Source organism: Orcinus orca, chromosome 10 (assembly GCF_937001465.1).
Source record: "Orcinus orca chromosome 10, mOrcOrc1.1, whole genome shotgun sequence".
NCBI lineage: Eukaryota > Metazoa > Chordata > Mammalia > Artiodactyla > Delphinidae > Orcinus > Orcinus orca.
In genome coordinates, this window is record NC_064568.1 from 3,417,640 (window position 1) to 3,431,034 (window position 13,395).

The 13,395-nt window shown below is 54.5% G+C and overlaps 1 long non-coding RNA gene across 1 annotated transcript; it reads left to right on the plus strand.

The window, feature by feature from the left end:
* Positions 1-2,691: 2,691 nt before the first annotated feature.
* Positions 2,692-12,909, plus strand: LOC117198291 (uncharacterized). The gene is made up of 4 exons (XR_007479723.1): positions 2,692-2,850; positions 6,715-6,824; positions 7,134-8,007; positions 11,882-12,909. It is a non-coding gene; the product is annotated as an uncharacterized LOC117198291 (long non-coding RNA).
* The last annotated feature ends 486 nt before the right edge of the window (positions 12,910-13,395 follow it).

Here is a 13,395-nt window from a genome sequence, read left to right on the forward strand (position 1 = left end):
GGCTTGCGGCTGTGCCCTCCTGACCCCTCATTCTCATAGACACTGGGCCGTCAGGGCCGCACTGAGCACCTGGCCCAGGGCAGGGGCCTAGCACATGCTCGTTGAATGAATGAATGAATCAGTCAATCAATCTGGACAAAACTGGAGTAGACGCACCTCAGGATCATTAAATATCAGATGCTCTAAACAATGTTCAAGCCTCCCTCTGAGCAGGTACCATGATTATCCCCAAATTACAGTTGAGGAAACTGAGGCTTCGAGTGGAGTCTGGCTCAGGACCGGCTTCTTCAGCAACCCGGGCAGGAGGTGTCTTATGGAGCCAGGCAGTCCCCCTGTGACTTGTGTGTTGTGTCCCTGGACTACCTTCCCAGGGGACATCATGTCAAGGCCCCCTCCTGGCTGCCCCCCAGGGGCTGAGACGGCCTCAGTGCTAGCCCGGCTGCGTGGTCTCTTCCCCTTCTGTTTGCAGATCTTAATATAAAGGAGGCTGTGAGCCACATCATTTGGGACGCAGTAGGGGGGTTTCTGCCCCTCAGAAGCTGGCTAATCCCAGAAAAACTCCTTGATCTCTCTGAGCCTACTTTCTCATCTGTAATATGAGAACCAGAATCACACCTGCCTGAACCATTGGGAGTGAAACAGGAGCAGCAGTTTAAGTAAGAGCCTTTCCGTGGACCACTATACATCGGTGAAGAATCAATGTCCTGCAGCTACATGTACCAACTTGCTGAACCTCAGAAATACACTGCGGAGGGAGAAAAGGCAAGTTCCAGAAGAGAGTGTTCGTGTGGTCCTCTTTATAGAAAGATTAAAGACACACACGACCTTTGGTACATGTTATTTGTAGATACATACATAAGTATTAATAGTAAAAGAATAAAAATACATTTGAACGAGAAACACCAAGTTCAAGACTTAGTTACCTTTGCAAAGACTGAGAGGAGCCCAGAGGTGTGTGTTCAACTTGTACAATGTACCCAGATGTCTCAGCATCCTTTGTCCCACCTGTGCCTCATCCAGGCGAGTGATGCAAGAAGATGGAAACAGCATGGTGGCAAGGACGGAGAGAGCGGGTGTTTTGCAGGTATATTTTGACAGGCATTGCCTCTGGGTTGCCTGTGCCTTTGGGCAACTGACTTGACCTTACTGAGCTCAGTCCCCTTGTCTGTGAAATGCGGACACACCTGCATGGAGGGCCGTGGGGGCTCAGTGCAGTAATGCCCGTATGGCATTCAGCATGATGCCTGCCTCGCCAAGGTGCTCATTCAGCCGTGATGGCCTTAACCACTGTGGTCTGTGCAAGTGTGGGGGGGTGGAAGAGGGGAGAATCTGTGCGAGGCTCTGGAACTTGGGGCTCTGAAGCTGGGGCAGACCCCCAGGAGCCCCCCAGTAGCCCAGGGCCTCTGCAGCTCTCCCTGTGGAAGGAGGTCACGCCCAGGGACATTTTGCTCCACTGCAGTCCCCCAAAATCCCTCCCCGTGTGACTCTCGGGCCCCACTAATTGGTCATAAGGTTGACCTTGAGCACAGAGGCTGAGCCACACGACTCCACACGCCCTCCTCCCACGTCGTGAAGCCCTGGACCTGCAGGGATCTCCTGCTGGTGGTGACAGAGGGGCAGCACCTGCAGCCCAGTGCACCCCAGAAAGCCAGGCCAAGGGCTGCTGCACCCGCATCTGTCTGGGCCCCGGGCACGCACTTACAAGGCCTGGGAGTAGGCCTTGGCCAGGCCTTCCAGCCCTGAACCTTGGTTTCCTCATCTGTCAAATGGGGATATGATTGTGCCCACTGCAATCAGATGATGGATGGACATTGCTTGACCGGAATAGAGCTACTTTTAGTACTAGTAATGATCTCAAGGGCATCTCCAGACCCTGTCCCTGACACAGGACCATACTTTGAAGCACTGTGAGGGCTGTTTCATCCACTGCTGGATCCCAGTGGCCAGCTCAGGCCATGGCACACAACACAGTGCGTGAACAATTGCTTTGTGTCAAGTAGGAGTTGGAGAGTGTGTCTCAGGAGGCATGGGCTTGAGCCCCCACATCTGCCCTGATCCCTGTGTGACACTGTCCCCCACCTGCCTAGTTCTCCTGGACGTCCACACCAGCTCAAACACCACCTCCTCCTGCGGCCTCCCCTGATTGCAGGGCCGGGAGCTTTCTCTCTCTCCTAGGTCCTTTTGCCCTTTGTCCCAGTACTCCTGACACATCAGCCGTGTATGTGAGGCCTTGGCTGGTGTGCGAGGCCCTGGCTAAGGAGGCTCTGTCCAGGTTGGGCAGCTTGTTCATCCTGCGTGGCCCACAGGGCTTGCCCACCTAATGAACTCTCTGAATGGATGGAGTTCTTTCTCTGCTTACCTCACCCCTGCACACCAAGGCCTTGCACAGGGCCTGGCACACCGGATGACTGGAGGGTGGGCAAATAGACAGAAGTTCTTCCCTGTTCCTTGCCCTCAACTGCCCGTGTGCCTCCAAGGTGAGTCCCAGAGATTCTCTCCTGATAGTCACACCCTTGTGCAGCCCCTCCCACCAAGCAGGGCTGTGTAACCCATAGGATATTGCAGAAAGGATGGTGTGTGACTTCCGTGGTTGAGTCACACAGCGTTGCAGCTTCCGTCCTACTCGCGGGGAGGCAGCTGCCATGAGGGCAGCAGCCGTTGCAGAGGTCCTGAGGCCTCCCACCAGCAGGCAGCACCGACAGCTGGCCCTGTGAGCCGGCCACTGGGAAAGCAGGCCCTCCAGGCCCAGTCAAGCCTTCTGAGGACAGCGATCTCATGAGAGACACCCCCCTAGACCAGAGCACCCAGCTAAGGCACTTCCAAATTCCTGGCCCACAGAAAACACAAGCTGTAAGCAATGTTTGTTGTTGTTCGGGGTAACGTGTTACACAGTGATGGGTAACTGACACAGGCAACCTTGGGTCAGAAGGATTCATGCAGGAGCCACCCCCGGGGCACCGGGAGACGACTTGCCAGGTACAGATGACAGGCAGGGGCCTGACCCTCCCACCCTGGACCACGGTGGGGAGGCATGAGCCTGAGGCCTGAGGAGGCCGGGAGAGCTCTCTGTCCCAGGCCTCAGCTGGGAACTTTCTGTCGCCAGGAGGCAGATCTGACTGTTGTCAACACTGTTTGTCCCTCTGGGGCAATGTGAATGGAGCTCCTCAAAAGCAGAGAGGCCTCCCTGGTGTCCGGGGCGGAGGACTGAGAGTCTTATTAATCAGAACTGCTGCAAGGCCTGCTGGGTAACCAAGTCAGACTCTTGTTCTGTCTTTTGGGGTTTTTGGTTTTGGTTTTGGTTTTGGTTTTTTTGCAGCATCAAACCCCAAAAGTCGGGACTTCCCTGACAGTCCAGTGGTTAAGACTTTGCCTTCCAATGCACGGGGTGCGGGTCGGATCCCTGGTCGGGGAGCTAGGATCCCACATACCTCACAGCCAAAAAACCAAAACATGAAACAGAAACAATATTAGACTTTAAAAATAGTCCACATTGGGCTTCCCTGGTGGCGCAGTGGTTGAGAATCTGCCTGCCAATGCAAGGGACACGGGTTCGGGCCCTGGTCTGGGAGGATCCCACATGCCACGGAGCAACTAGGCCCGTGAGCCACAACTACTGAGAGTGCGCGTCTGGAGCCCGTGCTCCGCAACAAGAGAGGCCACGATAGTGGGAGGCCCGCGCACTGCAATGAAGAGTGGCCCCCGCTTGCTGCAACTAGAGAAAACCCTCCCACAGAAACGAAGACCCAACAAGCCAATAAATAAATTAAAAAAAATAGTCCACATCAAAAAAAATCTTAAAAACAAAAGCCACAGTTTCCCCAAATTCAGTCACACCCAGGTATGACTAGGATGTCCTCTCTGCCAGGCCCCAAACTGGGCAATGGGTGCTGGTCATGCAGAGGTGCGTGAGTCTCTGCCCTCTGGAAGCTCAGCCCGGACCAGCCGATGTTGAAGGAGGGCCCAGTCCACGCAGGGGCTGCAGGCACAATCGTCCCCTCCACTGCCACCGCTGTAGCACTGCCCACTCGCCTGGACTGTTGCAGTAGCCCCCTCACTGGTCTCCATGCTCTGTCCTTGCCCCCTGCAGTCTGTTCTCTTCCAAATGGAACTCAAAGTGGTCTTTACAAACGTAAATCAGACCCTGTCACTCTCCTGCTCAAAACCCTCCACTGACCCTGACAGAAAAACGAAAACTTACCTTAACGGTGGAAAGCTCTGGGGCCACTGCCTGACCCACCTGAGATCACAGACGGTGGGACCACCTGCCATCCTGGGCATCTCTGGGTGGGATGTGATACGTGAGGCACAGCCCTACCTGCAAAATCTTGACTTGGTGAATTCGATGCGTTTTGCTTCATACGACATCAGGACACATTAGGTGACACCACAAGGAAACCAGTAGACACTACAGCTGTCCTGGACCCCATACTCAGTGTCCCCAGACACACCCCAAACGCCCCCCGACAGGACAACAGGAAACTGTGTAAAGTGTGTTCCGCCCGGAGCTGAGGCTCCTGCATCCTGGCGCTTCCTGCGGGTGTCAGGCTGAGCAGAAGCAGCCCTGCCCGAGAACGCTGTCTGGCCCCGTGTCCACAGAGCTCCAGGACACCTGAACCAGCCTGCGGCGATGGATGGATCCTTGGCTGCCTTGGGCGGGGTGGGGATCGCCTGGGAGAGTGAAGGGAACCTTCTGGGTGGGTGGGAATGTTCTCTATCTTGACCTGGGTGGTGATTGTATGTGTAAAGATTCACCAAGCTGCATCCTGAAAATCTGTTCACTGAATGTGCGACAAACCTCAATTTAATAAGGCAATTGAATGAATAAACTTTTTACAAAGTCTGTGTCAGGGGAAACAGGTGGGAGACTGTTCTAGCTTAAAAGAATTTGACATAGTCGTCAAGTGCGACATGTAATCCTTCATTAGATCCTGGGTCCAGGAAAGAAAAGAAGGAAGGAGGGAAGACCCAGCCACATGAGACATTCAGGGTCAACTTGAGAATGGATTGAGAATTAGGGAATCATTTTAATTTTCTCTAGTAATAATGGTAATGTACTTATGCAGAGGAACGTCCTCGCTCTTAGGAGACATATGATCAAGTATTTAGGAGTCAGAAGGCATAAAGTTCTCAAGTTTTCTTCAGATGCTAAGGGGAGGGCTTCCCTGGTGGCGCAGTGGTTGAGAGTCCGCCTGCCGACACAGGGGACATGGGTTTGTGCCCCGGTCCGGGAAGATCCCACATGCTGCGGAGCGGCTGGGCCCGTGAGCCATGGCCGCTGAGCCTGCGCGTCCGGAGCCTGTGCTCCGCAACGGGAGAGGCCACAACAGTGAGAGGCCCGCGTACCGCAAAAAAAAAAAAAAAAAATTCTAAGGGGAAAATGAAAGTGTGTGTGTGTGTGTGTGTGTGGCGGGCGGCAGGCGGGTGGCAGGGGAGCGAGTTCCCCAGTGGCCTAGTGGTTAGAATTCCCGGCATTCACTGCTGTGGCCTGGGTTCAGTCCCTGTTTGGACAACTAAGACCCTGCAAGCCAAAAACAAAAGAAAGAAAAAAGCACACCTATGTGAAGATAAGGCAAATATGCCAAGACATTAACAGTGGTTGTGGGATTTCCCTGGTGGTCCAGTGGGTAAGGCTCTGTGCTCCCAAGTGCAGGGAGCCCAGGTTTCTATCCCTGGTCGGGGAACTAGATCCCGCATGTAAGCCTCAACTAAGCGTTTGCATGCTGCGACTAAGACCCAGTGCAGCCAAAATAAATAAATATAAAAAAACCAAACAACCTAGTGGTTGAAACTAGGTGGAATATATGAGTGTTTATTCTATATTCTTTCAAATTTTTCAAATTTTAGGACATTTTTATAATAAAAGTTGGGGTACAATGAATAAAATCTAAAGGTCTGGCTGTGGCCTGTGTGGTCCTGTGTCATCCTGCCCCTGCCATCCCTGATGTCATCCCCTGTCACTCTCCCCCTCACTCTCCCTGCTCCAGCCACACACGCACACACACACGCACGCGCACACATATGTACACACATGCGCACATATGCACACGCACGCACGTGCGCACATATGTACACACATGCGCACACATGCACACACGCACACACGCACACACACTGGTCCAGAATACACCAAGCTCCCTCCTGCCTGGGCCTTTGCACTGGCTGTTCCCTGTGCCTGCAACACCCTTCCCCTCAATTACCACACGGCTGGCTCTTGTCACTCAGGTCTCAGCTCTGATCCCAGGGGGACTCAGTAGCTCAGTGCTGTCCCAGGGACCCCAGCACTTTCTGACTTCCCACCCTCAGCGATGACACCTTCCTCAGCATGTCAGAGACACCTTCCCTCATGGACACAGATGACGGCTCCAGCTCTGGTTACCAAGTGCCCTCAGCTGGGAGAGACGGGGCAACAACTTCCTCCCCTGAACAGTGAGGTGTCCTTCTCTTCTCCCCATGAGGAAAACCTTTCCCAAAAGCCCCTCAGCAGACTCTCTCTTACGTTTCATTGGCCAGAACCTGGTGGCACACCCACCCCAGACCTGTCACTGGCCATGGGCAATGGGGAGGCTTGTGCTCCCTCCCCCTAAAGCAGAGTCCTCTTGGCCACAGGGGGTGGCTACCGGGGAGACCACGCCGGGGTGGTTCTCCCACGTGTCTGGAACTTGGAGATGACAAAGCTCATTTTGCATCTGTGCCTTCTTTTCATTCTTCCAACAGGCCAAGGGAGCAGCTGGTAGTCTCAAGTCCCATTTTACAGATGGGCAAATGGAGGATCAGAGAGGCAGAATGACTTACTGAGTCTTGGCTGGTCCAACTCCAAATCCCCTGTAAGTACAGAAGCTGCAAGGGCAGGGTGGGAAAAATGTCACGGACGTCCAGGAGCTGGGGGTTCCTTGGGACTGGGAAATGCAGCAGGCTTCCCGGAGGGGGTGGCCCTCGATGGTGCCTGGAGAATGGAGGGTGTTCAGCAGGGACTGGACAAAGTGTCAGATGAAGAGAACAGAGTGACCAGGGCAAGGAGGGGCAGAGCAGAGGGCACATCTGGGCACCAAGGAGGGGGAGAGCTGGAAGGAGGGTGTGGCCAGATGTCAAGGCCTCCTGGAGCACCAAAGGAGGGGCTGTTCTCTGTTCTGCAGGTAGCGGGGAGCCACCGAAGGTTCTGGGGGCCGAGCCTTGCAGAGCGAGCTGAGAGAGGAGGACTGGAGGGGTGAGATGGAGGCTAGGAGACTGTGGCAGAGGCTGACACAGAGCTGCGCACGTGGAGAGGACAGTCGGGGGCCACTGCTTTGGGGAGAAAGTCTCGACTTCCGGGGGATTGGGCCTCATCTGTGAAGTGGCATCTGCAGTGCCCCCGCCTCGTGGGGCTCTCACGAGGACTGAAGTTCTAACAGCGCCTGCTCATGGGGGCCTCCCCTGCCTGGGCCCTGTACTGAGAACTGCACTTGCTTCTCGTCGCACTGAATTCCTGCAGCCCCCTGTGAGGGTCGCGTTATTTGAAAAGCCTCCTCCACCACACACAGCTAGGGAAGGGGCCTGGCCGCGGTGTCCTGGAAATCGGGGCCTTTGCCCCAGCTGTCATGTGACCGCGTGCCTGAAGCCCGGCTGAGTCAGGCCAGCCCAGCTCAAGGGACCTGCAGTGGCCTCTGATGACCTCACCCACCTCCAGCCCACCTCTGGGCCACCTCTCGGGTCCCCCATCCCTGTCTCTGTCCCAGCCTCATCTCCCAGCCCCAGCTCCCTTCTAAGAGTGCCTCTTCCCTCTAGCCAGGCAGAGGGATCTGAGCTTCCTGGAGGCCAAGAAGACAGGCTCGGTGCCAGGCGCCTCCTGCCAACCCCAGGGCACACCAATTTTGGTCTCAAGGAAACCTCCCACTTGGAAGAAGTACCTGGAGTCGGCAGTGAGCTGAGGATTTCCTTCCACTGCTGACTGATGCAGCTCTATCAGTCATGGAAATTGGCACAGGGTACAGCTGTTCGCAGCAGAACCACCGTTGGCAACAACGGCCTCAGGTAAGCCTCTGGCTGGTGTCTTCTGAGATGCTTTGGGTGCAGGATGGGGGGGTTGCCAGCTTCTGAGGTTCGCTTAGGTTTGGAGGCCCCTTAGGCCTAGATGCTAAGTCTCTGCTGCCTGATAGTCCCCTGTTAGGACACTGGGACTCCACTGAGGCTTGTCTCCTGTGGCTTCTTGGGCTGAGAGCCCACCACTGTTCCATCCTCCCCGTGAGCCTGGGGAGGGGGTGCAGGGGTGCAGGGGGTACAAAGAGGGCCAGACTCTGCCCCCAGCCTCAAGGAGCACAGGAGTAATTGCACAAAATGCACAATGGTGAGACAAATTACCAAGCTCTGTCCCCTAATTCAGGAGGAGCCCTCTGCTTGGCCTGGGGAATAGGGGGGTGGACCCACAGAGGGGCTGCTGAAGCAGAGGCATAACAGTGGGAAAAGCCTAAAGGAAGGAGAATCCTTTCATGTGGCCGGTCAGAAGAGTTTAGGGGAGGCAGCTGGCAGTCCCGGTGGAGAGGTAGGCTTATGAGAACTTGAGGGCTGGGCTGAGGGATTTGATCATTCGAAGGGCAATAGGGAGCCACTGAAGGTTCTTTAGCAAGAGAGTGACATGTGAGTTGGCTTTTCCCCGGGAGCTCAAGTGGAAGTGAGCCAGTGAGGAGGGTTCTGACAGAGGCCGGGCAGGAGGCAGGGCCTGAGTCAGGGACAGGCCTTGGGCATTGCATCCCCATGGCCTGGGGACAGGGACTGATGGGGCATTTAAGCCCCAGTGAGGATCAGGAAGAGGCCAAGAGAGGGGACCCTCTAGGAGTTCAAGATGGCTGGGCTTAGCCCCTTTCTGGCACAGGTAGGGTAACCAAGGTCCGAAGAGGGCCAGGGTCCCGCAGCAAGTCTGTGGCAGTTCCGGGCCCCAACCCAAGGCTGCGAGCTCCTCAACCCAGGCTCTGTCTGCTCAGACAGCCACCCCCTGCCCCCACCGCTCTGGAATCAGGCCGCCAGGATTCCAGTCCTGGAATTCCAGTCCTCCCAGGTTCTGTCACACAGGGCGGATTGCTTCATTTCCCTGTTGGCAAAGTGCAGATGATCACAGCACCTGCCTCGCTGGGCTTCCGTGAGGATTAAATGAACTAACGCGGTCCATCGGAGAGCTGAGAATAGGAGCTGCACTCGGGCAGGGCTCAGGGGCCTTCCCGCCACCGTTACCCTGTCCTGTGTCCCTCGTGCCCCTCACCTTCCTTCCTCCACTCCACAGACAACTCTTCCCCCATTTTCTTTTCCCCTTCTTAAAAAAAAACAGAAAACAAAAAAAACAGGTATTCACCTGGTCAGGTGTGTTTCACGAAAACAAAAAGATCAAACTTACAGCTCCCTGGGGGATCCGCCAGCCAAGGGGAGCCTCTCCCACCCACATGCTGATCACTGAGCCCTCCCTCCTCGAGGTCCCCCTGCTCCTTCTGCCCAAAGAGTCTGAAGCTACCACAGCTCCACTGCACAGGGGAAGAGGCCATAGCCCAGAGAGGTGAGGTCATTTGCCCAAGGTCACACAGCTTGGACGTATGAGAGCTGGGGCTGTCCTACCCCAGAGCCTGTGTGCTGGGCCCCAGTGCTATGCTGGGGCGAAAGGCTAGCCCTTGGGGGCATTTACCCAAGAAGATTTCACTCATTCATTGGTTCATTTATTCATTTGTCCATGGTCTCTGTGTCTCTTCATGGATCTCACGTTTCTTGAAGATGTAGACTGTACTGTTTACTTCTGTATCCCCCAGACCGTCGGGGCATAGGAGGTGCTCCTAATAGAACTGAAGAAATGCATACATAAGAGAATATTGGGGAACATAATACGTCCACACTGCATGCCTTCCCTTGCTCACCAGCTCACTCCCTGAGCCACTGTGCTCAGACTTCCATCCCCTACACTCCACAGAATCCCATCTCCAGGGCCATTGATGGCTGGCCTCCAGGTGGACACATCCAGTTGTCACTGTCAATCCTCTTCCACTGACTCGGTTAACCCCTCCTCCTCCTTCATGATTCCCATGCTCTTCCCTGGGCTCCCAGGACATGCCCTCTTCCCTCAATCGCCCCCACTCGTCTTCAGGCCCCTTTATGAGCTCCTCTTCTGAGGTCCACTCCTTCAAGGCTGGGGTTCCCTTCTCTCTCAACATGCTCTCTCTTGGGTGTTCCCATGGATTCCCTGGGATCTAAAACACTAGTCAAGGAGGGCATGAAGGGTACCTAACCCCAAGCCACCAACAGGAGACCCTCTATAACTAAGACATGGAGAAGGGAACTAATCTCAGGTGAGATAAAATTGGTGGTAAAAATCACCAACCCCACAAGAGGCCTCACCTTCTTTCTTTCACCGTTGACGCAGGAGCAGGAGAAGACCAGCACTTAGTGGGCATCCTCTCTGTGGTAGGCACTGTCCAAAGTGTTCCTTACTCCTCCCCAGCCAAAGAGGATTGGAAGAGGAGGTATTAGTTAGCTCTAGCTGCGTAACAAACATCTGGAAACTAAGTGGCTTAAAATAGTAGCGACTTATTTGGCTCACAATTTCATGGGTTAGCAATTTGGGCTTGGCTCAGCTGGGTGGTTCTCTGTTGGCCTGAGTCTATGGTAAGCTGGTGGGCTTCTCCACATGGTCTCTCATCTGCCAGTGGGCTAGCTGGGCTTTTTCAAGTGGCAGGGGAAAGGTTCTGAGACAGCAAGAGCAGAAGCTGTAAGGCCTCTCATGGCCCAGACTTGAAACCGGCACATCGTCACTCCCGCTGCATTCTATTAGCCTGAGCAAGTCACAGGGCAGCCCCGAATCATGGCGGTAGCAGCAGACCCCACCTCTTAATGGGGAGGACTACACAGCATCAAGGTCATCTGCCAATCTGCTGCGGAGACAGTCTTCATTTTACAAAGGAGGCTCGTAGTGACAAAACAGCCGGGTGGACTCCAGCCCACTGACCCTCCCAAAGACACAGACCTGTGGGCCTTTGAGCTCGGAAAGGCAGGCCTCACCAAAGAGGCTGTTCAGAGGGGTCCCAGGCAGGCCGGTGACAAGCAGGCGCTTGACTCAAGAGGAGGATTAAGGACACTAAATCCGTCCTGAGGTTTGAAGGGTGGCCAAAGCAGCAGGGCACCGCTCCAAGTGCAGGCCTCCCTCCAAGGGAGGGGAGCACAGTGGCCTCCCCACCCGACTGCCTGGCTCCAGCCTTGCTGGCCCAGCCCACTGGGAATCTGAGTAGCCAGCATGTGCCAGGCCCAGGCATCTGATGACCGGCAATGGTTCCTGCCCAGACTAGCAGGGCACACAGGTGCCACTGACAAGAGCCCTTGGTGTTTCCCCTGTGGGTGTCCTAAGGGCCAAGCCTGAGAAAAATGAGGCTTTGGAGTCTGCCTGTGTAGAGCCCAGCCTTCCTGCTTCCCAGTAAGGGTCAGGCCTTGGGCAAGCTACTGCTTTCTCTGGGCCTCGGTTTCCTCCTCTGTAAAATGGGATTGAAGATGATGCTTTCCTCACAGGAAGGTGACAAAGATTCAGGAAGACAAGCACATAAAGTGCTTCACTCTGGGCTGGGCAGATGCAACATTGTCCAGAAATGGTAGCCGTCACCAGCTATAGCCTAGGGCCCTCAGTCCTCTCTCCAAGGCCCGAGCCCCAATGTGACTGGGGATTAGAAAAGCGATGTGATGCCTATACCACATAGTACACGTCACCCCTCGGGGCTGGAGCAGCCCGCATCCATCAGACTGATTTTTCTACGGTGGAGCTTGACTATTCAAGGCACCTGGGCTCAAGTTTCCAGACAGCTTCATAGAATTTCAAGTTTTCCCACTAAATCAGGTTTTTTTTTTTCTCAATTTCATTTTTCAACAAATTGATGGCTGTGAGAAGCACAGATAAGGGGTCCTTCGGATCATCGTAATTATTCCTCAGCAGTTCTCAGTCCTGGCTGCATGTTAGAATGAGGTGGGGAGCAGGTTAAAATGCAGATTCTCGCACCTGACACCAGACCAAAGGAATCAAGTTTCAGGAAGTGGGTCCCCAGGAACAGCATTTAAAAAACGCTTCCAAGGTGAGTCTGATGCATAGGCAGGGATGAACCATATTCTAGAGATTATAAAACAGGGAAGGGGCTTCGCTGGTTTAGGAGGGTCAGGGAATACTTCTCCGAGGGCGGGACCAAGCTTGAGCAAACTGACTGGGTAAGAAAGGGGAGGAAGAAGGTTCCCAGCAGAGGGGACAGTGGGCACCAACTCCTCAAGGCAGGAAGACACTCAACGGCAAGTTAAGGGAACGGAAAGGTCCCGGGTGGGCTGGAGCAAGGGCTAGCTGCCTCCTTGGGTTCTTCTTTGGTGGGGTTCAGGGGGTAGATTTGAGACCGGGACCTTCCTGAGGGCGAAATCTGTGCAAAGAGGCTCTTTCTTCCCAGAGAAAAGGGAGCAGCAAGGCCAAGGGAGGGGAATAAATTAAAATCAACACGTGGGGACTTCCCTGGTGGCACAGTGGTTAAGAATCCGCCTGCCAACGCAGGGGACACGGGTTCGAGTCCTGGTCCGGGAAGATCCCACATGCCGCAGAGCAACTAAGCCCGTGCACCACAACTACTGAGCCTGCACCCTAGAGCCCATGAGCCGCAACTAGTGAGCCCATGTGCCACAACTACTGAAGCCCACGTGCCTAGAGCCTGTGCTCCGCAACAAGAGAAGCCACCACAATGAGAAGCCCGCTCACTGCAACAAAGAGTAGCCCCCGCTCTCCGCAACTAGAGAAAGCCCGCGCGCAGCGACGAAGACCCAATGCAGCCAAAAATAAGTAAATAAATAAATTTATAAAAAATCAAATCAAATCAAATCAGCATGTGTCGGGCTGGGAGGCGTCCCACAATCCGATAACCCAATGGGTTTTAAGTGTTTTTAAGTTATTTTGGTGGCTTTTTGTCAAACAGAATATTTTGCCACTGTCCCTGTAATGGTTGGAGGCAAGTGATGGTGATGTAGGGGATCTGGGGTCCTGCCCCCTTTGACCTTTGCCACCAACCCTCCCCAGGTCCCCTTGAGACTCTGAGGAACCCAGTTTGAAAACCCCAGGGAACCGAGGCTCAGAGAGGTATGATGGGATTGCCCAAGGTGCCCCCAGTCACGAGGGCAGGGCTGGGGCAGGACCCTGGCCCCCTGGCTCCCTTTCCTGTGCTCCTATGTCCTGGGCAGAGTTCCCCAAATCTTTGTCAAGTAGGTCTCCCTGTACAAGTTTTTCTTTTGCTACAACTCACTTATGGGTTGAACTGTGTCCCCAGAAAAGATATGTTGAAATCCTAACCCCCAGTACCTTATTCAGAAGTAGAGTCTGTGCAGATGTCATCAAGTTTAAGATGAGGACATTAGGGTGGCCTTTATCCAATGTGACCA